Source organism: Gymnodraco acuticeps, unplaced genomic scaffold, assembly GCF_902827175.1.
Source record: "Gymnodraco acuticeps unplaced genomic scaffold, fGymAcu1.1, whole genome shotgun sequence".
Lineage (NCBI taxonomy): Eukaryota > Metazoa > Chordata > Actinopteri > Perciformes > Bathydraconidae > Gymnodraco > Gymnodraco acuticeps.
The window spans coordinates 690,602-714,806 of NW_022991642.1; the positions used below are offsets into that span (position 1 = coordinate 690,602).

The 24,205-nt window shown below is 43.0% G+C and overlaps 1 non-coding gene and 1 pseudogene across 1 annotated transcript; one reads left to right on the forward strand and one right to left on the reverse strand.

Annotated features, from left to right (window-relative positions):
* Positions 1 to 24,205, forward strand: part of LOC117534283 — an 865,641-nt pseudogene that overhangs the window by 122,189 nt on the left and 719,247 nt on the right.
* Positions 21,908 to 21,979, reverse strand: trnaq-uug. The gene has a single exon. It is a non-coding gene; the product is annotated as a tRNA-Gln (tRNA).

The following is a 24,205-nucleotide window of genomic DNA, read 5'->3' on the forward strand; positions in this document are numbered from 1 at the left end:
AATGCGTTTTGATGTCATTTGATGCGAGAAATATGAGTTGTTATTTCAGATTATGTGTGCAGTGGATGTACATGATCTTTAGTTTGCTAGTTATTACGAAGATTACTTCAGGAAATTGTGTCTATACAACGTTTTCATTGTTACCAAGGTGGTTGCTAGGGATGCTGCTATCGATATTATTTCTGTTATGTTGTGTAACTGTTTAATGGTGTTATCTTTATTGCTACCCCCTTCCCCGTCAAGGTATAGTGTTGGTCCACAGCGCAAACATATTAGTTTAACAAAATCCGCATCTAAAATGGTGGCATAGAAACGTTATTTTCCTCTGTGCAATTCCAGTCTCACATCTCTATGCTGAAAGCTCTGCACCTCCACCCCCCCCCCCCCCCTATCCCCACCACTCACATGCGGGCCCATGTTTTATGGGAAAGATGTCCGTATCAGGAAGGAAGAACTGCAGGAACTGCCATGATGCTGGCAAAAAGAGAGTGAAGACACCTTTGCACTGCGTGAAGTGCCAGGTCCCTCTGTGCTTGACTCCCAAAAAGAATTGTTACCAGGAGTGGCATGCCAAAATGTTGTAACATTGTAAATGTTTAAAATAAATCTGCTCCAGTTGGAGTCAAACTTAATTTTGTATGTTTTTTTTATTTTTTTGTTTTTTTTTACAAATGTTGTATTTGGATGGAATGAATACCTATAGTGAAAATTCAAAGTAATAAAATGATTTTTACAGTGAAAAAGGTCAAATGGAACTGATGGTTCCCAAATTACCCAGAGGTGAGTCCGCCTGGACTTTATTTTTCTAAATCTCTCTAAAAAGGTTGAATTTCACTTGTTTTGCATCAATCTTGATACAGGGTACTTATTATATGTTGTAGTTTGGATTCCTAAAGCGTTTAGTCTACTAACCCATCATGCAAGGGTGGTTTTCACTATAAGTAAAGGTTTAATTTTAGGCGGACATTAGAATTTACATGTTTTTACTATGTTCCATCTGAATGTACTTTAAAAATAAAAACATCTATATTGATTCTGACACTTCTACATCCAACTCACAGATGTAACCTTGCTTTGAGAAAAATAATTATTAATTTACCCCTTTTAGAAGTGAAGATATATCATTTGTTGTGTTAGTGGCATTTTCGAGCCTGAAACCTGAAAAACAGGCTCAGGGCTTAAGAGGTTAAAGAACCGCTGCTGTTTTGCTGCACCGAAAAGAGACGGGTTTCTGACGCTGGGTCATCTCCCGTACTTCCTGTGTGCTGCTAAGTGCTAGTTAATTGTCTGCGTCTGGCTATCGTGTCTGGTCCGGTTTGGCATTGCTTACGGCAGTATCATCACCTGCCCTACCGATCCTGTGCTGCTGGACGCTACTTAAATTGTTCGCTTTTGGCTACTGTGGTTGGGCCGGTTTAGCGTGGCCTACTCTGTACTATAGGTCCGCTCCCCTAGTGAGATTTTAGTGACTGGACTGCTGGGCTAACTCCTTCTGTTTAGTTATTCTTTCCTTCACCAATTTAAACTATTGTTTACTTTGTTCTTTTTCATTAATAGTTTATTTTTGTTTATTCCTATTTTCTTTTGTTGTTTTCTTTTGGCTTATTTTATACTTAATTAGTGTCGATATATCTTTGGTCAATTCATTGTTTGTTTAGATGATAACGGTTTTGGTTTAGGTTTTCTTTCTTTGCTTTTTGCAAAGTTTTGTTTATGCCGCATGTATGGCTGTTGCTAATTCTGGTTTATTTCATTTTGAGTCATTCTGTGTTTTTGTCCCCCACTTATTGTGTTTTCCCTTGTTTTCCTATTTTAGTTACTGAGAGCTGAAGGTGGTGGTGTTGGTGTACGAGGTGGTGGCTTCCCCCTTTCCGTGTGCTGTGCTTCCCCCGGGTTTTTGGATCTTTTCTCCGTGTGATTGTGTGAGTGTGGAACACGTGTGACCGGGGTGACTTAAGTTTGTTTTAGTGGGATCCCTCTACTCATTCGTTGACCTTCTCCCCCACTGGTAAGCCTCAGCCCGCTTGTTCATTCTCCCTTTTGGATATAGCCCTGTGTGACTGTTTTTATAAATTGTATTTTTACTATTGTATACAAATAAACCGTTCTATTTTTGATAATTGGACCACGTCTCTTGTTCCATGAGTAACCGAACCTGTGTGTCCTAGTGACTTAAAATTGTCACATTTCCTGTGAAATTCCCGGGGTGGAGTTGTCGGACTTAGCGGTTTAACCAAACTGTTAAATTAATATATTTATTCTGCGGCCACTGCTACACACAGATTCATTATCCATATTAAAAAGCATACAGCCAACAACAACTGTTAGAGAAGACATTCTCATAGAACTTATCATAGCTTGTTAAGACTTCATTGTATTGTCATACCTTCATCTCCTCTCGTCTGGACTACTGCAATGAAGTTCTGTTCGGGTCACCAGCAAAGCCCTGGGCAGGCTCCAGTACGTCCAGAACTCTGCAGCCAGGCTCCTCACCCGCACTAAGCCCTGGCAACACATCACCCCTACCCTCATCCACCTTCACTGGCTCCCGGTCAAGTCACGCATCCAGTACAAACTCCTCCTGCAAACTTACAAGTCTCTCCACTCCCTAGCCCCTCCATACATCTCTGACCTCCTTCAGCCCTACACCCCCTCTCGTCACCTGCGGTCCTCCGACAAAGGGCTGCTCTCCATCCAGCGCTCCAAGCTGAAAACATTTGGCAACAGAGCCTTCAGTTTTGCAGCCCCCACCCTCTGGAATTCTCTCCCCTCTGCAATCAGGAATGCAGACTCTCTGGACACCTTCAAAAAACACCTCAAACACCATCTGTTCACTCAGGCCTTTGGCCTCAACTAATATATAGTACCCAGCAACCTGTTCCTGTTTTGTTTTCTTCAGCCTATGTATCTGTATGATTATTATTCCTTTTTTTTTTTGTTACTTCCCATTGTAAAGCGTCCTTGGGTTTCGTGAAAGGCGCTATATAAATTGAAATTATTATTATACTGATATTCTGTACAAACTGTGAAGTCTACTGAGACAAATGTAACATTGTGATATTGGGCTATATAAATAAACATTGATTGACTTTACAGAGGCGGTATAGATCTTCAGTTCTGCTGGGTGCCTGCACATGAGGGGGTGAAAGGGAACGAGTGTGATGATAAATTAGCAAAAAGTGCAGTACAAAAGCAAATAACATTACCAGTTCAACTTGGAAAAGGAGAAGGAAAAGCAATAATTAAGAAGAAAGGGATGGAGATCTGGAAGAAAAGGTGGGAGAAAGACCAGAAAGGCAAAGAGTATCATAAAGTTCAAAAGACAATCACAATTAATATTTATAAAGAAAGAAACAGAAGGGAGGAAATCATGATAGCTAGACTCAGACTAAATCACACAGCATTGAATGGTACGCTGTATGTCATGGGGAAAAGTGACGGTGACAAGTGTAGGAACTGTGGAGTTAAACAAAACGTAGAACATATCTTATTACATTGTGACATCTATAAAGCTGAAAGACAAAAACTAAAGGATATAGTTATGGAGGCAGAGAGGGAGTGGAGTGTGGTTGGTATGTTGGGAACAGAAGGAGAGGGAGTAGAGCTACCAGAAAGGCACTGTTTACCTTTCTGAGGGAAACTGGGGTAGGAAAAATAATTTAACATTAGGTTAGAATAGATCATGGATGATTGTTTTGTTTTGTTTTATTTATTTAATGGTTTCTTATTTTTATTTGTATTATTTTGTTTTATTAAAGATGGAAAGACATGATGATTCACACTCATGTACAGTAGGTGGCGGTATGCAACTAAAAGCTGTTTGCGATCCGCCATTAAAAAAGAGAAGAAGAAGAAGAATCTCTTTCTAACCTGGATCGAGGAGGAGTCTCGTCGCTACGGTTCTCTCTCTCTGTGTCCCTGAGAAAGTGTGTGTGAGCTCCAGCACTACTGATCCATCATCTGTGTGCCTGGATAAACCTCCGAATGGACTCTGTGCTCTTTTTTCTGGAGTGTTTAGCTCGGACTATAGGAGCTAGCTTAGCATGCTAGCTGGAAACACGTTAGCAACACTAGTCACATTGAGAGTTTGATGGAGAGAGAAACGGTGTGTTTAACGGAGTTTGCAGGAAAAGGTGATCTAGTAAACATGAGTAAAGTCCAAATGCTGCTGTCGGTGAAGAAGCAGCGACTCACTGCTGCTGCTGAAGAGATATTTGCTCTGTTTGAAAAAACGATAGCAGAACTCGAGGAGGAGCTGTCTCTTTCCAAAGAGGAGAACGAGAGACTCCAGAAACTACTGGACGCTGTTTTACAGCCTCAGCTTCGGATACACAGAGCAGGTATGTTCCCTTTACTCTTAATTAACACTTTAAACCAGGGGTGTCCAAACTACGGCCAGGGGGCCAATGCGGCCCGTTGGCCATTTTGAATTGGCCCTCAGCTAATTCAAAAAGTATAATGAAATATGGCCCACAAATAAAACTTGTGCTTTTCTTATATTGTAGGCCTACTTCTTAAATATATATGTACTGAAGTCAAGTGTTACAGCAGAAGGTTTAATACAGCGTATTTCTGGTAGATTCATTTTATTATGTCACCTGATAAGAAGTGTGTTTTTATATATGTCGGTACTTAATTACTTTGTATTTAATAGTAGCAGTTTATATGAACAAGAAGCTGGAGATATGAGAAGTGAAAACTTTTGTATTTGGAGTAAGATGTGAGCCTTAGATGTCCTTATTTGGAGACAGCTTAGATCTCTGGAATGCTGCATATGTGTGGGTTCATTGTAGTGGCTATATATATACTGGATGTCCTTGTTTGCACACAGCTCAAGCCTCTGGAATGCTGCATATGTGTGTGTTCATTGTAGGGCTGGGCGATTTGGCCTAAAAATAAAACCTCGATTTGTTTCTAACTAATGGACGATTTTCGATTTAAACCTCGATTTTTTTCTGAAATGATATGGATCCTCCTGGATGTGGTGAGTTAAGTATGGCGAGTAAAAAGAAGAATAAAACAGATGGTTGGAGTAAAGATGCAAGGACTTGACATTTTATTTTGGGATCATCCACATTTCCAACAAAGGTTCACGGATGAAAAAAATGCCAATACTGAATCTGATGTTAGAAATGTTGACTGCATCTGGTTTCATTTCAATTTCAACATTTCTATTATTTCCAAATGCACCTGCATGGAAAGAAAACCTATTAAATATCACTGTCCAGAATAATTTGGGTTTCATATTTAGTTATGTGAGAAAAATATACATTATACACTTTTGTCAATCATTTCAACAAATCATATCTCAAAGAAAATTAAAAGAAAGTATAAAGCCTCATATATCTTTGAAAATGTAAAACTGTTTTATGAAATATGTTTTTGTTATGTTCCAATACAAAATATAAAGGCTATAGGTCATCAGTTAAACATTTAAAAAAATAAAATATATATTGTTATATGTTTTTAATATAATAGTGAAATAGAAAAACATGTCCAAAATAAATCAGGTTACAGGATGTTGATTTCAGGAAAGGTAATATTGGGGTTTGTTATAGCTTGCAGGAAGTTAACCATTAGAATAATTGCAATGCATGAATTCCAGGTTAGTCTTGCTGTTGGCATCAAACAAAAAAATCACTTCAGACTGGTTTCATCATTTAAAAATATCATCATGTTGAATGATACAAATACAACAAATAATGATAATGAAATGAATAATAAAAAAATACCCTCAAACAAAATAACATCCCTTTAACTTTCTAGGAAGTTTTCTACAGGTTTTTCGCGAGGAAGACAAGCCTGTCTACTGCCTCTGGCTTGAGGCATGCTCTTTGGCATGTTACAATATTACCCCCCGTACTGAAAACCCTCTCCGAAGGGGCACTTGTGGCAGGAATGGAGAGATATTTATTGGCCAGATAACTCAGTCTTGGGAAGTTAGCTTCATGTAGCTTCCACCACTGCATGTCTCTGTCGCAGGTGCTGGAATAAGTTGGTTGTGTTCCCATGTTTTGCAGCGATCGTCTTTCTACAGACCTTACACAGAACAGTTGTTTGTTCTATGTCTGACTGCTTGTACCCGAACCACTTCCATACAACTGAACTTACTGAAGTGGTACCTTTTTTAGGAATGAGTTCTTCTTCATCTGTGTTCGTGGACATTTTTATGCTACGTCTGTCGTAGTGATGTGTCGGTCACGAACTATTTAAGTGAACGACGAGAGCCGGCTCTCGCCCGCGAACGAGCCGTTTTTTTTGCGGAGGGATCGGCATGAAGGCACATTATGCAATGTGCAATGTGCACATTATCCCGCTTATTACATGGCCAAATTCTCAGCAAAGTAACGACATGACTCCCAATATTAATTGAAATGCTTTTATGGATTTAGAAAATTGTTTTGTATTGATTTAAATTGACATGCATCCGCTAAGAAAAATAGTGCGTTGTTACTGTTTGAACTAACGTAGCAACGGCAGGAACTGCTTCGATAGTGTTTTTGAGGAGCTTTTTGATTACAGATCCAAAAAAAAATCGCGGTTTTTCGGTTTAGCCATTTCACAAACCGTAGGAAAGTAAAAATGCAATTAATCGTGAAAACCGAAAAAATCGCACAGCCCTAGTTCATTGTAGTGGCTATATATATGCTGGACATCCTTGTTTAGACACACACACACACACACACCCCAGACAGAGTCAACAACTGCTGACTCATTGCCTAGGGTCCCACCCAGAAGTGAAACTGGCCAATGGAGAACTACCAGCTCACGGTCTAGGGCTCGCCCAGAAGTGGAATTTGAGGAGGAGCAACCGACACAAATCCTCACACAGAATTTGTATTTAAGCCGTCCCTATGTTCATAATCGGGGCTCTCTTCCTGACTGGCTGTCGTGGTATGTATATCACACGGTGGTAGGAATTGAGCCCGGAGCACTCTGTATTTGGAACTGTTGCAGAGTGTTCTGTATTGTGTTTTGTTGTCTTTTACCATTAAAACAGATTAACCTTTATTTCTGGTGCCCTGAATTCCTTCTTTTATAATCTGACCAGCTCATCAAAGGACACGCGGAGCCGAGGTGGGTTTCAGACCACACTTTGCTCCAACAGTACACATATATTACACAGTAGTATTAATGTATTAATTATTATGGGACATAATTCACCGTGGTATTATTGTGTGTTGCAACACGGACCAGTGAGTGAAGGTTGTCATACTAGCTTGACATATAGTAGCAAGCAGATGCACTTACCTTGTCTTCATGCTAATGAAAAATAAAGTTCCATACTGAACACTCCGCCTCTGACTCCCTTTCATCGGCTCTACACTGGTGACCCTGACGTTTTCGTGATTCCGAAGACTTAATGAACATGGCTGATCGCGATGTTTATATTAAACTGCCGGAGTTTTGGGAGCATGCCGCTGCAGCGTGGTTCGCACACGTGGAGGCACACTTTGCCTGCCGACAGGTCCGTGACGGGGACCTGAAATATTTTCACGTGGTAGCAACGCTGGGGAGCTCCACGTCGTCCAGGTTGGTTGGATTTATTGCAGACCCCCAAGCCATGGCAAATTTGAGGTGATTAAGGCCCTTCTCCTTAAGACATTTAGCTTATCTGCTAAGGAGAGGGCCCGCCAGATTCTTGACATTGAAGGCCTAGGAGACAGCAAGCCATCTCAGCTCATGGAGAAAATGCTGAATCTGCTGGCGGGGGAGGATCCCCAGATTTAGTTTAAGGAGACGTTCCTGCGGCACTTGCCTTCCCGGGTTCAGACGGCGCTAGCCAGCACGTCCATTACTGAACCCTGTGCCTTGGCTGAAGAGGCCGACCGTTTTTTCCTGGCTACCCAGCAGACCTGTGCAGAGGCGCGAGCTGTGACGCTCAGTGCCCCCTCACCAGTTAAGAAGGCTTGGGGGGGGGGGGCTGGCCGCGACGGTGCCAAGCCGGCGTGGGGACACAGGAGTGTTTTTACCACGCGCGGTTCGGGGCCAGGGTGAAGAAGTGCATCGCTCCCTGCAGTTACAAACCTCCGGGAAACGGGAGAGCCGGCGCTCAGTAGTGGCTCTGAGCGTTGGCGGCATGAGCAGGCTTCTCTTCGTTAGCGACAGTGTCTCAGCAAGCTTGTTTCTTTGTGACACGGACGCTCAACGGAGTGTGGTTCCTGCGTCGAGGGAGGACGTCGTTCGAGGGGGACACGGACCGCGGTTGACGACGGCTAATGGCGGCCCCATCCGCACGTACGGCCTATGTGTTTGTGTATTGGAGGACAGCGGTTCAGCTGGGATTTTGTGATGCAGACATTTATTTTCCCCTCCTCGGGGCAGATTTTTTATGTGCTCACGGACTCCTGGCGGACGTTAAAAATAAAAGTTTGGTTGATGCCTTGACATTTTCCTCCCTTGTGTGTACGCTTGGCAAGGCGGCATACGACAGGCTGTCGGGCTCGCTGTCGGGGGTGGACAGTTTTCTTAGGCTGAATTTCCAGACCTGACGCAGCCCACTTTCTCTGCGCTCACCACCAAGCATGGGGTGGAGCACCACGTCACCACCGAAGGTCCCCCAGTCTACGCCAGGGCCCGGCGGTTGAACCCTTCTAAGCTTGCAGTAGCGAGGGCGGAGTTTTCGACCATGGAACGCCTGGGTATCATCCGCCGGTCTGACAGTCCTTGGGCCTCTCCTCTGCACATAGTTCCCAAGCCGTAAGGCAGTTGGCGTCCGTGTGGGGATTACCGCCGTCTCAACAACGCCACGACACCTGACCGCTACCCGGTGCCGCACATTCAGGACTTTTCTGACCGGTACGCTGGTGTTTTCTAAAGTGGACCTGGTGCGTGGATACCACCAGGTGCCCATGCATCACCTGGACGTTCCCAAGACAGCAGTGATAACGCCGTTTGGGTTGTTCGAGTTCCTGCAGATGCCTTTTGGGCTCAAGAATGCCGCTCAAACGTTCCAGCGCTTGATGGATTCGGTGCTGCGGGACTTGCCGTTTGTGTTCGTCTACCTGGACGACATTCTCGTCGCCAGCGCTTCGGTGGAAGAGCACCTTTCCCACCTTCGAGCCCTTTCGACGAGGCTCAGCCAACACGGGTTGATAATCAATCCTGCAAAGTGCCTGTTCGGGGTGTTTGACATTGACTTCCTCGGACACTGCGTCGCCAAAGGCGGGGCAGCACCCCTGCCGGCGAAGGTTAAGGCTGTTGCGGCGTTTCCTCGCACGCACACAGCCCGGTCGCTCCGTGAGTTCCTGGGGATGGTGACTTTCTACCACCGTTTCATCGCCCGGGCCGCCCACATTATGCGGCTGCTGTATGAGGCGTTGAAGGGTAAGGCCCCAATCCAGGAGATCGACTGGACGGCGGATGCTGAGGTGGCTTTTAAGGAGGTCAAGACCGTGCAGGCTCAGGTGGCCCTGTTGGCGCACCCATCATCCACGGCTCCCATCTCCATTACCACAGACGCATCGGACTACGCCGTTGGTGCAATGCATGAGCAGTGTGTGGAGGGCGCTTGGCAGCCACTCGCCTTTTTCAGCCGTCAGCTGACACCCAGGGAACGCAGGTACAGCGCTTTTGACCGAGAGCTCCTTGGACTCTGGCTGCGCTTGGAAGACGTGGTTTTCGGTGACGCGGGCGATACTCTCCTTTGCGACGTCTCCACGGGCCTGCCGCGGCCAGTCGTTCCCGCCAGTTGGAGGTGCTCCGTTTTTGAGGACGACCTGTCTCACCCCGGCGGTAAGCCTTTGGTGCGCTTGGTGGCCGCGAAGTTTGTCTGGCGGGGGCTGAAAAAGGACGTGAGGACTTGGGCTGGTGCGTGGCTTGTCAGCGCGCTAAGGTGCACCGCCACACGAAGGCCCCTTTGGAGCGTTTCCTGGTGCCAGAGAGGAGGTTTGACCACGTCAACATCGACGTGGTGGGTCCATTGCCCTCCTCTCAGGGCTTTTCCTATCTCCTTACCATGGTGGACAGGACGACCCGTTGGCCGGAGGCGGTCCCTCTTGTGTCAACATCGGCAGGTGACATAGCCCAGGCTTTCATTGCGACGTGGGTGTGTCGTTTTGGGCCCCCGTCTGACATTTCCTCAGACCGGGGTTCGCAGTTCACGTCCGAGCTTTGGAACGCCGTGGCGAGTGGTTTGCGGGTTAAGCTTCACAGGACAACCACTTATCACCCTCAGTCTAACGGCCTCTGTGAACGTTTCCATCGCTCCATGAAGGCAGCACTCAGAGCCGGCCTGAAAGACGGCAATTGGGTCGACAAACTGCCTTGGGTAATGCTGGGTCTGCGGACCGCGCCTAAGGAGGATCTGCAGTGTTCCATGGCTGAGATGGTCTACGGTCAGCAGCTGAGGGTTCCAGGGGATTTCCTCCCTAACGCGCCGGTCCCTGGTCGGCATCGGCCCAGTGGGTTTGCCTGCAGGACGCCGCTGAGGCTTTTGCACCGATTCCCACTGCTCAACACGGTACTCAGGTGTCCCGGGTTCCCGCGGATCTTCGCTCGGTGGGGCACGTCTTCATCCGACACGACGCGCACAGGGGTCCCCTGTGGCCTACTTACGATGGACCTTTCCGGATTTTGGAACACGGGGACAAAAACCTGGTGGTCGACCTGGTTGGTAAGGCTGAGTGCGTTTCGGTGGACCAGGTGAAGGCTGCCCACTTGGATTTGGACCAGCTGGTGGGGCTGGTACGGCCTCCGCCACGGGGCCGCCCCCCCGGCCTTAATCCCTGTCACTGAATTGGGACCCATTGTTCAGGTTCCGCCTCTTCCGGAGACCGCCCCTTTGGGGGTTGCTTTCCCGGCTTCCGTGCTCAGGAGTCGTGGTGGCCGGCCTGTCGTTCCTCCTCACTGCACAGACTTTGTTTATGGGTGAATTCTGGGGGGGCTTGTGTGGGGGCACATTATGGGACATAATTCACCGTGGTTTTATTGTGTGTTGCAACACGGACCAGTGAGTGAAGGTACCGTGTGTAGGTTGTCATACTAGCTTGACATGTAGTAGCAAGCAGATGTACTTACCTTGTCTTCATGCTAATGGAAAAATAAAGTTCCATACTGAACACACCGCCTCTGACTCCCTTTCATCGGCTCTACAGTTTATACAAAAAAGCCTAATAACTTATTTACATAACAAGCTTGAAATATACCCTTCATATTTCATGTTATTATAATCACTCTGAGACTTCTGTTTTTAAGGGATGAGCTGCCAACAAGATAAATGAAACCCTATAGAGCAGTGTTTCTCAAACTGTTTCATACCAAGGACCACTTAACCAATAAAAAAACACTCGCGGACCACCTAACTCCACAAATATCCAAAAACACATCGTTTTTTACAAATAGCCGGAAAATGGTACAAACAAGTGGCCACATGTGTGATGGTGTTTATCTGGGCTATATCATGCAATCGAAGGTGACACTTAAGCTCGCTCCATTGCGGAAATATTCCTGCGTTAGTGCGGAAAACTTAAATAAATAAATGTATTTCAAATGTGAAATGTTACCAATATACTCACGGACCACTAGGTGGCGCTCACGGACCACCAGTGGTCCGCAGACCACACTTTGAGGAGCACTGCTATAGAGAGCTGTGATGTATAGTAGGCGGGTTTTTTCTTAAAGCATATTCATGTATCGAGACTAATTTACCTACATGTTGCTAACTTATAAGTTAACTGATGAGCTGATATACCTCACCTCTATGAGTGGCCCTTTGTATATTTGTGGCCCTCGGTGAAATAAGTTTGGACACCCCTGCTTTAAACTCATTGGTAACACGTCAAAGTCTTTGGTAACACTTTTTATTATTGCTGGGCAACGATTAAACAAATGATTTTCTGCGATTAATTGCATTGTTATGCACGCAATTCAATAATTAATTCAGAAGTAGTGTATTGCTTACTTTTATTTTAAAGGTGACCTATCATGCAAAATGCACTTTTGTACGTCTTTTATACATGAATATGTGTCCCCGGTGTGTCAGGGAACTCACCAAGTCTCAGAAATTACAACCTTCTCTCTTTTCCTCCATACCCAAATCTCTAAAAACGGGGCTGCAACGGATCTGATACAGACTGATACAGATTTGAAAATTCTCTGACGTCAGGAACGAGGAGCTCCGCCTATATAGCCAACTCTCCACCTATCATGGGAATGTGGGGTTGGGCCACGGCCGGCCATTGTCGCTCGAAAGCACTGGAGACGCTGTAGTACATATGCCAGGCCTGTAAGTGGCGCTGTAGCCACAAAAGCAGCAAAGAAGACTTCAGGGCATTAACATTTTTATTTAGTTTGTTATTAGGGATGGGTATCGTTAAGGTTTTAACGATAATACTACTTTTATCGATACCGCTTATCGACCCGGTCCGTTAACGATACTCTTATCGGTTCTTTTGAGAAAAAAAAGGTAATGAACTAAACAAATTGTAAATAATGTGAACTTACAAAACTGAACAAATAAAAAAAATAAAAAAAGTATTTACTGCAAAGAGTAACACAGGTGGGGCATACAGGTATGCTGCAAAAGGCCTAACGTTTCTTCTGGAGGAAGATTAAGGTATACACTCCGTGTGTTGCTGCTAGCATACATAATATACCTGACGTGGAAACGTTACTCGTGGATGGGGCTATAGAGCTACCAGAAAGACAGTCAAACGGTGCATTGCTCCGTCTGAATGTGGTGCACTTTTACAAGATGTTTAGATAAATTGCTCGTGTTACCGTCCTTAAATGCTAAACTCTTATTGCTCTTTTGGAAACGAGCATTGTCCACCTCAACACGGGTAAAGTTTAACCACACCTTGGAGCGCTTAGTTCTCTCTGCCATCTCCACCGTGTGTGTGTGTGTGTGTGTGTGTGTTGCATGCATGTAGCAGCCTTGTGTGTGTAAACCGCCCCCACCCCCTCATACACAGATGTGGGAGAGAGAGATCTCCCCACCCCCTGGGGCTCCCGGGCTTAACAGGTGGAATACCAACCAACTATGTACTATATGTGCAATATATATGTATGCCGTTAATAACTGTGCAATATATACCTGGCTGCTAAACTCTAAAAACTGTTACAGGATGTGTATTTTGTAAATTGTCTTAACTTTTTATATTATTTTTTATTATATTTGTTATTATATCATAACTTTTTGTTTTTACTTTAATACTTTTGACAAATAATCAAGAAACATCATAAATAAAACACTGACGGGGAAAATGTTATTGCAGTATCATTACTTTTACATAAGAAGGTGCTGTACATTTTTCTGTAAATACTTGCGTACTTTTACTTAAATAAGGTTTGAATGCAGGATTTTTATTAGTAATAGAGTATTACCATTCTATAGCCGTAGTGTATCTGTTAACGATGCCAAATACAATTCATTGTTGACATAGCAGCTAGTGCTAAACCAGAAGAAAACCATCTTTTTCATTTTTAAGTGGAAGTGGAAAGGGGTTGGGCTACATGAGGTGAATTGAGACAACACAAAAATACAATAGGTGGGACTAAGAAAGATGATATGAAAGTGTAAAAACAAAGGCATTAATTAGGGCTGCAAAATGTCTCCCATTGTAATGGTGATTAGATTTGTAACAGTTTTTTCTGACTGCTTTTCCTGTTTCCTGCAGATGTCCAGCTGCTGGTGGTGGTTAAAGAAGAGGTTCTCCCTGACCAGCAGGAGTGGAGCACCAGTCTGGACCAGGAGGACCCAGAGCCCCTCCCACACATTAAGCAGGAACAGGAGGAACTCAGGATCAGTCAGGAGGGAGAGCAGCTTCAGGAGCTGGAGGAGGCTGATATCACCAAGTCCACTTTCACTCCTGACCCTGTGAAGAGTGAAGATGATAAAGAGAAACCTCAGTCCTCTCAGCCTCATCAAAGACAAACTGAACACATGGAAACAGAAGCTGATGGAGATGACTGTCGAGGACCAGAACCAGCCAGGAACTCAGATCCAGAGAGCAGTTTACAACCAAAGACTGAGGACAACACTGGAGACTCTTCTGAACCTGACACTGAAGACAGTGCTGATTGGAAAAAGACCAGAGAACCTGCGTCAGGATCAAACTCACTGCAAAATAGACATGAATCTGTCAGTGATTCAAGCCGTAGTGCTGAAAATAAAACATTCAGCTGCTCAGTCTATAAGAAAGCTTTTTCACAGTGTAGGAATGTAAAGGCACACATGAGAATCCACACAGGAGAGAAACAATTTAGCTGCTCAGTTTGTGAGAAAGCTTTTTTGCGGAGAGAACATTTAAAGATACACATGAGAATCCACACAGGAGAGAAACCACACAGCTGCTCAGTCTGTGAGAAAGCTTTTTCACAGAATACAGATTTAAAGAGACACATGAGAATCCACACAGGAGAGAAACCACACAGCTGCTCAGTCTGTAAGAAAGCTTTTTCACAGAATACAGATTTAAAGAGACACATGGAAATCCACACAGGAGAGAAACCCTTTTGCTGCTCAGTTTGTACCAAATATTTTGCATTGTGTGGACATTTAAAAAAACACATGCGAATCCACACAGGAGAGAAACCACACAGCTGCTCAGTCTGTAAGAAAGCTTTTTCACAGCGTGGAAATTTAAAGGCACACATGAGAGTCCACACAGGAGAGAAAATATACAGCTGCAATGTTTGTGACAAAAGATTTAAATGGCGTAGTGATTTAAAAAGACACAAGTGTGTTGGTTGTCAGTCCTCACAGCTTAATGAAATTCAAACTGAGGATGACGGAGAGGCAGAGCCTCCAATCAGCAGCTCAGCTGAACACATAGAAACAGAAGCTGATGGAGGAGAATAAATAGGTCTTATGACAGTTCACACATGAGAAAAATCTGTCTGACTGGATTAACAATGTTGCACAATATTCCTATGAGACTTAAATTAACTCCATCTTTATCAATATAAGTGGACAATATGTTTAATGTTTTTGTCACACTGATTTTCTGATGTATACATTAACCACTGACTGTTGATGAACCATTTTTTTTTTAATTGAGGGCTCCAAGTTTCCATATAGAGATATAGGATGTTTTGATTTTTATTTCTAAATGTTTTGTATCATTGCTATCCTGTTAATGAGCCCTGTTTTACATAAATGTACCTGTTATCTGATTGTTTTTGCTTCTGTAACTGTAAGGGAATACATTTTCCTATTTTGTATCCTGATGACCTAATGCCGTTACATGTAATACGTTACTCCCTAAGCCTGATTTCACCCACCTGCAACCGATTCGCTAAAATCACAAATGTTCATTTCTTTGACCCCTTGACTCGACTATTTCTTGTTTAATAATCGTTACATCTCCTCAGGACCAAGTTCCCGTGTCCTGCCTTTCACCTGCTGATCACCCACTGCTCATTTAAGGTGGACTGACCTTTACAATGGACCATCCAATTAAACTGTTATCCACATTGTAATGATTCAAATCAGCAATGTGTAAGATATGGCTAGTAATTGACTATTTCAACAGAATGTAAAGAGGTTACAGTCTTGAGGCCATGTCCAATATTTGTATGTTTTGTTTGATTAAATCTACTGAAATGAGCATTCAATGACTACATTATTCTTAATTACTTTCATTACATCATGGGTTTGCATTGCAATATTATAACTCATAAAGCCCAACTTTATTTCTTCTAGGTTGCGGGTGTTCATTGTTTAGAAGTTAGCTGTGTTTCATCCAAGCTTCTTCTTTGTGCTCCGATAATGCTGAAAGTATCTTGTATGCGTTACCTGCTCCAGTAACAAAAGTGTAATTCACTGGACATAGACAAGAGATAGTGAATGGATCCAGAGAGGGGGAGAGCATTGCAAAACTGGCCCCGGTAATGGTACAAATCTCAACCTGTCATTCAATGGACAGCTTCCCCCTCCATCTATGTATATACTCGCATTTTAGACTCTGTTACTAACTGTATATCTGTAGACTTGGTATGTCTTAAATGTCCGGTTAGGATGTATTAGAACGAAATCTAAAATGAAAATTGTAAATAAGCCATCTGTATGTCAAATAGTCTTATATGTCTTAAATGACATGATGAATTGGAAATGGGGGACCCTGATGTAAACAAGACGAAAGTCTTTCTCTGGTCTGCATCCCCTTAACAATTGTATGTTTTGAGCTGTACTGTACTGTACCCAATATACAAGCTGTTAATAAACTTTTCAATCAATCAATCAATCAGAACCAGAAGATAGTCCGTATAGAGCCTTCAGGTTCTGAAAATTATCAGGGATAGAGCTAGAAAAAAACTCAGAAAACCTGAATAGAGCTAGAAGATAGCCAGTACAAAGCCAAGAGAGACCCATGGGGTAGTAGAAAGACAGCAAGTAGCCAAAATAGTTTGTATTTTTTCTTTTGTAATATTCAAGCTCTTCTCTTAAGATATTAGAACTTCCTATCACAACATGTATCCTTTTATTCCAATTAAAAAACTTTACTTTTTTGCTGCCAATTATTGAGATTGTTTCACAGCTTTATTTTAAATATGTAGACTTTTTTCTTTACATATAGATGACATAGGATGAACAGCACGATCCACTCTGCTGGATTCTGCCCTAATCTGCTCAAAATGAATGCAAACATCTGGCTTTATCCAAACTCCTGCAGTTGTATTGTTCTGGATTCATAGTGAAGTGTATTAGATGTTCTGCACTGTTATTGTTATGTATTTAATATAAACTGAAATACCCATTAAAAAAAGTCTGAAAAGAAAAGGGACTCACTTGAGGAAAAAGGTTCTGAACCAGTGAGAGTTCTTCATTTGCACATAAACATCGTAAAATATTTAGAGTTGTGACCAGATGGTGTCGCCTGCTGAAATACAAGGTGAGTTTCTGTTTCTTTCTTTTACTTCTTTAACATGTTTTATTAAAAATGTATAAAATAATGTGGTGTAGATCAGGGGCGTTGCCTGGACCTGAAAACATCCGGGGCTTAGCCCACAGTGGCCGCAGCGCTCCAGTAGAATGTTCTACTGCAACACTGTGGTTCTGTCCTCAGAAAAAGCTGTATATTTTTAAGTAATTTACTCACTTTTTTGTAACACAACATTTGCTTCATTATGGCAATCCATTTCTAAAAGAAATAATGAATGTATATAATCCTTCTTTTATCCCTTTTCCACTGTCACACCATCCTTTCATTAATGTAATTTCATGTCTTAACTTCTTAAAGTATTTATTTATTTACTGTGAGAAAAAAAAACTTTTCAAAGGGACTATATTGTACATTTAAGAAGTTGTTTAGAAACTGTGTTCTTCAGTATTTTTGGTTAGAGGAATATTGAAATGATTGCCATATAAGAGAGAGTATGGAGATAGCAGCAAAGTCTTTGTCCGTCTTTTTTTCTTGCTCTGACTTCAGTGCAGTTGTTGTTTTTTAGGCTGTTCTACTGTAACTGTAATTAAAGCATTGTCTTCAGAAATGATATGTTTAGGACTGGTGTCTCAGCATTTATAGATATGTTCTATTTCTATTTTTAAGGTCATTTCCCTGCAGCTCTGTACTGCCATTTCTCTCTCTGGTGTCACAAGTTGTCCACTGGAGAACGCTGCAGCTCCTGAGATTTAACACTGATGCTGCAGAAATCTTTCTTACTGCTGTTGAATACATTCCAGTACATTCAAGAATATTATTAATGCCACTATTCAAAGAAGATCTGTTTGTGAGTATCATAGAAAGGAAAAAGATTGGCAAATAAATGAAGAGGGAATTAAAACGAGTATGTACCTGAACGAAAAGTATTACAATTACCTCAGGGCTCTGTTCTTGGTCCCCTCCTCTTCTCCCTGTACACAAACTCGCTCGGATCAGTCATTAGCCCGCATGGATTTTCATACCACTGCTACGCTGACGACACCCAATTAATTCTGTCCTTTCCCCGCTCAGAGACCCAGGTCGTCGCAAGCATCTCTGCTTGTCTAGCTCACATCTCTCAGTGGATGTCTGCTCATCACCTCAAGCTCAACCTTGACAAGACTGAACTGCTTTTCCTTCCAGGAAAAGATTGTCCCACTCTTGACCTAACAATCAACATTGGCACCTCTGTTGTTTCCCCGACTCAGACTGCAAGGAATCTGGGTGTGATCCTAGATAACAACCTGTCCTTCACTGCAAACATCGCTGCTACAACCCGTTGCTGCAGATACACGCTTTACAACATCAGGATGATACGTCCCCAGCTGACCCAGAAAGCCACACAGGTTCTGGTCCAGTCTCTCGTCATCTCACGCCTAGACTACTGCAACTCCCTCCTGGCTGGTCTACCTGCATGTGCCATCCGACCTCTGCAGCTCATCCAGAATGCAGCGGCTCGTCTGGTCTTCAACCTTCCTAAATTCTCCCACACCACTCCGCTCCTCCGCTCCCTTCACTGGCTTCCGGTAACTGCTAGAATCCACTTCAAGACACTGGTACTTGCATACCATGCTTCGAATGGATCTGGCCCTTCGTACATCCAGGACATGGTTAAACCGTACACCCCAGCGCGTGCACTACGCTCTGCATCAGCCAAACGACTCGCTGCACCCTCGCTGCGAGGGGGACCCAAGTTCCCATCAGCAAAAACACGTGGGTTTGCTATCCTGGCTCCAAAATGGTGGAATGAGCTCCCCATTGACATCAGGACGGCAGATAGCTTGCACATCTTCCGGCGCAGACTGAAAACTCATCTCTTTCGACTCCACTTCGAGCGATATAACTATTAACAGAGCACTTATATACTAATAAAGGACTGGCTTACCTAAAGCCAGTTGAGTAGCACTTGAAATGTTTGGCTCTATGAAACCTGATGTACTTTATGATTCTGTTTTCTTCAAGGTTGTGTCTTCCTGGTCGAATGTACTTATTGTAAGTCGCTTTGGATAAAAGCGTCAGCTAAATGCAATGTAATGTAATGTAATGTACACAGATGGATCTAAGAAGCAAGAATGCGCCGGGATAGGAGTATATCCCAGAATTCAAAATATCAATCGCAAACGAGTGTCAAATAACTTATCAGTTTATACAGCAAAAATACTATAGCAGCAATTATTGGGCTACAATGGGTTGAAGAGGTCAGATAGGGTGGTGATATGCACAGACTCACTATGTGCTTTGAAAAGCATACAGTCGACAATAAATAATAAAATGATGCTGTATGATGTCCTTTTGTTGTTCTATTTATGTTTTTATGTTTCATGTGGAACTACTTGAGCAGGTCTCCCTTGAAAAAGAGATCAATGATCTCAATGTGATTTATCTGTATAAATAAAGGTTTGAAATGAAATGAAATAACTGTTAGAGAAGATTTAATCATTGAACTTAACCATTGCTGATTGAGACTTCAGAGGAGGGGCATAGATGTGCAGTTATGCTGGGTGCCTGCACATGTTTATGTTTATTAAGGATCCCCATTAGCTTTTGCTCTCGACAAAAGCTACTCTTCCTGGGGTCCGACACTTAAAACAATACAACAATAATACAGCAACATTTAGGACATAAGTCCTGACATCATTAACAACATTAAAAACATCACCAATATCATCAACAACATGCGATCAAATTTAATTAGGGTTCACAGCTCACAAGGGTACATGGTCATTAGTAGAGATGGCCATTCAATCTCTTCTTGAAAGAGGCTCTGGACTCTATTTCAGTAAGGTAGTTTGGCAATGAGTTCCATTCCTTTATAGCTCTATAAGACACAGAAGATTTCAGAAGATTTGTCCTGGGTTTAGGTGCCAGTAGATGGCCTGATGTAGCTTGTCTAGTCTTATGGTCATGCTCATCTCTTGTGTAAACAATTTGATCATAAAAATACAGTGTTTTTTGGCTAAATTGGAATTGTTTTAGAAAGTGATAACACGAGATTGCAGACGTTTCTCAACTGGAAGCCATGATAGGTTTCTATGCATAACTCCAATATGACATGCCGTAAAAACTGGCCCCTATTAATTATGGTCTGTGAGCAGTAAAGACAATGAAAATTGCTTGCTGTTCTGCAGCTTAAGCCACACTTAACAATTGTGAACTCTGAAAACAAGAAACAATAGTAAAGTCAATAAGCTTGAAGACATTAAGCTCTCATTGTAAATAATGTGAAAATACAGACACCACTAAAAAGAGCAATTTATTATACCTCTGTGCCTCACAGAAGAATGGCTTTTGTCATGGTATTCCACCTGAAGCCTCTGACCTTGGTATTGGCAGAACAGACTTAAAATTGGTACAGACAAAACTCCCCCCTGCTCACTCCTTTCCTGTATAACACAGGTCCAGCCCATCAAGACAGTGCACTTACAACTACAATAAGCATGTTAAGCTAATACAGCTCCGGCGATCCATAGCACCCCCCCCCCCCCACCCGCGGTGGTTTTGAAATGCTCCCGATTTCTGAGGTATCAAGGTTGGCAAGTATGACACACACACACACACACACACACACACACACACACACACACACACACACACACACACACACACACACACACACACACACACACACACACACACACACACACACACACACACACACACACACACACACACACACACACACACACACACACACACACACACACACACACACACACACACACACACACACACACACACACACACACACACACACACACACACACACACACACACACACACACACACACACACACACACACACACACACAGTATTATTGTATGAGAGAGGTTCCAGGTTGAATTGAGGCGAATATTTGTAATGTTCAGAGGTTGTTGTGTTTAATATTCATGAGAATATTTGTCATTGTTCAAATGATAATGAACATTAGCATAAACTATATTTGTCCACTCATATGTTGATAAGAGTATTAAAAACTTGAAAAATATTCCTCTAAGGTACATTTAGAACAGATCAAAAATGTGCGATTAATTTGCGATTAATCGCGATTAACTATTTTAATCGACTGACAGCCCTATTAAGAACCTATTCATGTGAACATATTTTGTGGGGGTGGACCTCAAATCCTATCCTATAGGTCCATATATGCTCCCCCAGTAAGTTTTTTTGTTAAATGTTGGACTTAAATGCATCAATCTAGTGCACTTTGAGGGGGAAATAAAGAGACTACACCCATATGAAACAGAACTGTATACATTTAAATAATCATAAAATCATAAGAACATGGCCTTAACCAATAACATACCACATCCAATATGAAAAAACATTGAAACTTGTATATTTATTTGTTTTTGGTTCATTTATAGTTGTGAGTGTGTCTGGGCTCCTGGATCAGCCTCTCCTGTCTCCCTCCTCTCCCCCTGCTCCTCTTTGAGGCAGCAGCAAAGACTAGTTTTAGCTCTCAACAAGTTTTAAAAGTGTATCTTACCTTTTTTCACCTAGTTAACATGTTATTTGTATTATTCATGCATATTTTACTAATCACTCCCCCCTCAAATGGAAATATGTGTTTACATAAATGGTGACCAAACCGTTTGAGACCCACAGAGAACTTAGACTAAGTTAACTATCTAAACACTCAGAGAGTCCTTTACCTCATCTGAGCTGTAGTTATCAGCCTCTCAGTCTGACTGGAGAGGACTCTCCTCCACCTTGTTGTTGAAACAGCTCCTTATATCCGTTAGCGCAGTTAGCTAGCAACAGATGCTAACAAAAACAATACACGTAACTCAGCCAGTCACCCTCTGTGAGGCAGAGTCAGACCCACATTTGCGCAGCGTTGCGTTCACAAAACATACGTATAAAAAAATCCTCAGGCCAACATGGCCACTTTCATATTGCTGCAGGAGTAGGAAGCAGGTGAGAGGTTCACATTTGATCTCCTCTCCGTGAATAATGTGCAGATAACATGTAGAAGCTCACGTTTAAGTAAGGGATAATGTGCAGCGAGGCGGTCATTATGGGTAAAAGACCACCAATCATAAGGTTCCACCGAGATTTGAACTCTGATTACAGGATTCAAAGTCCAGAGTGCTAACCATTACACCATGGAACCATGTATTTCATTAGTTTTAATACAGTTTTTTTCCTAGCAGATGCAACTTTATTCACATTAAACTTTAGTTTCTCACTTCTAGTTTGTTACTGAACCAATAGAGGTTCAGACAACTGTTTGGGTTTTGTCACCATCTCTTACACTGAAGTTCTGACATGATGGTTTCCTTTTAAATACATTGGCAATGGGGGATCATATTACATTACATTACATTATATTACATTGCATTTAGCTGACACTTTTATCCAAAGCGTGCGTTCGACCAACAAAATACAAACTTGAAGAAAACATAATCATATAAGTACATCAGGTTTCATAGAGCAAAAACATTTCAAGTGCTACTCAACTGGCTTTAGATAAGCCAGTCCTTTATTAGTGCTTTGTTAATAGTTCTATCGCTCGAAGTGGAGTCGAAAGAGATGAGTTTTCAGTTTGCGCCGGAAGGTGTGTAAGCTATCTGCTGTCCTGATGTCAATGGGGAGCTCATTCCACCATTTTGGAGCCAGGATAGCAAACCCACGTGTTTTTGCTGATGGGAACTTGGGTCCCCCTCGCAGCGAGGGTGCAGCAAGCTGTTTGGCTGATGCAGAGCGGAGTGCACGTGCTGGGGTGTACAGTTTAACCATGTCCTGGATGTAGGAAGGGCCAGATCCATTCGCAGCATGGTACGCAAGTACCATTGTCTTGAAGTGGATTCTAGCAGTTACCGGAAGCCAGTGAAGGGAGCTGAGGAGCGGCGTGGTGTGGGAGAATTTAGGAAGGTTGAAGACCAGACGAGCCGCTGCATTCTGGATGAGCTGCAGAGATCGGATGGCACATGCAGGTAGACCAGCCAGGAGGGAGTTGCAGTAGTCTAGGCGTGAGATGACGAGAGCCTGGACGAGAACCTGCGTTGCTTTCTGGGTCAGGTGGGGACGTATCCTCCTGATGTTGTAAAGAGTGTATCTGCAGCAGCGGGTTGTAGCAGCTATGTTTGCAGTGAAGGACAGGTTGTTATCTAGGGTCACACCCAGATTCCTTGCAGTCTGAGTCGGGGAAACACATATTATATATGTGATTATGTGGATAATAATAATAATAATAATAATTTCAATTTATATAGCGCCTTTCACGAAACCCAAGGACGCTTTACAATGGGAAGTAACAAAACAAAAAGTAATAATAAACAGACATAGGCTGAAGAAAACAAAAACAGGAACAGGTTGCTGAGTACTGTATATTAGTTGAGGCCAAAGGCCTGAGTGAACAGATGGATGTCAGTAAATAATCAGTAGATGACATCAATGTGACATTGGGCTCCAGCTCCATTTACAGATCAATGCTGAGTAGTTAAACGTATGAATTGATACAGAATAACATTCTCTCTATCTTCCAAAAAGCTTGGTTTAATGTGAATGCTACCACAGTCCCTTCAGCTCTTCGAAATGTTTATCCAATTACTTCATGGTATGTAAAAGCTGCATGTGGAAGGGGACACACATGGAGGATTATCATAACACTTTGGAGTGTTTTCACACTTTCATCTCATATGTGTTGGGTTTACAGCCTGGAAAGTTGCTGTTTAGGTTCAACCTTTCGCTCTCATTGGCGTCATTTCCAGCCATATAAAGCAGAACATACAGTAAGTGTTACTATGTGGTGACAGTTACGGGACATAATTCACTAAGACATATAGTGTGTGTTGCAACCCGGACCAGTTAGTGAGGGTACCAGGGTTTGGTGTTATTCATGCTAGCTGGTTACACAGAGCAGCACATGTACTCACATCTTCTGGATTAATGAATAATAAAGTGTGGAAGTCCATTCTGAATGCACCGCCTCTGACTCCCGTTCATCTGCTCTACACTGGTGACCCTGACGTTTTCGTGAAAGTTTCCGAAGACTCAATGAACATGGCTGATCGCAATGTTTTTGTAAAGCTGCCAGAGTTTTGAGAGCATGCCGCTGCGACGTGGTTCGCACACGTGGAGGTACACTTTGACTGCCGACAAGTCCGTGACAGGGATTTTAAATATTTCCACATGGTAGCAGCGATGGGAAGCTCCACGTCATCCAGGTTGGTGGGATTTATCGCAAACCCCCCCGCACCATGGCAAATATGAGGCGATTAAGGCCCTTCTCCTTAAGACGTGGGGGACATGGTCCGCGATTGACTACGGCTAATGGCGGCCCCATTCCCACGTACGGCATGAGGCCTATGTGTTTGTGTATTGGAGGACAGCGGTT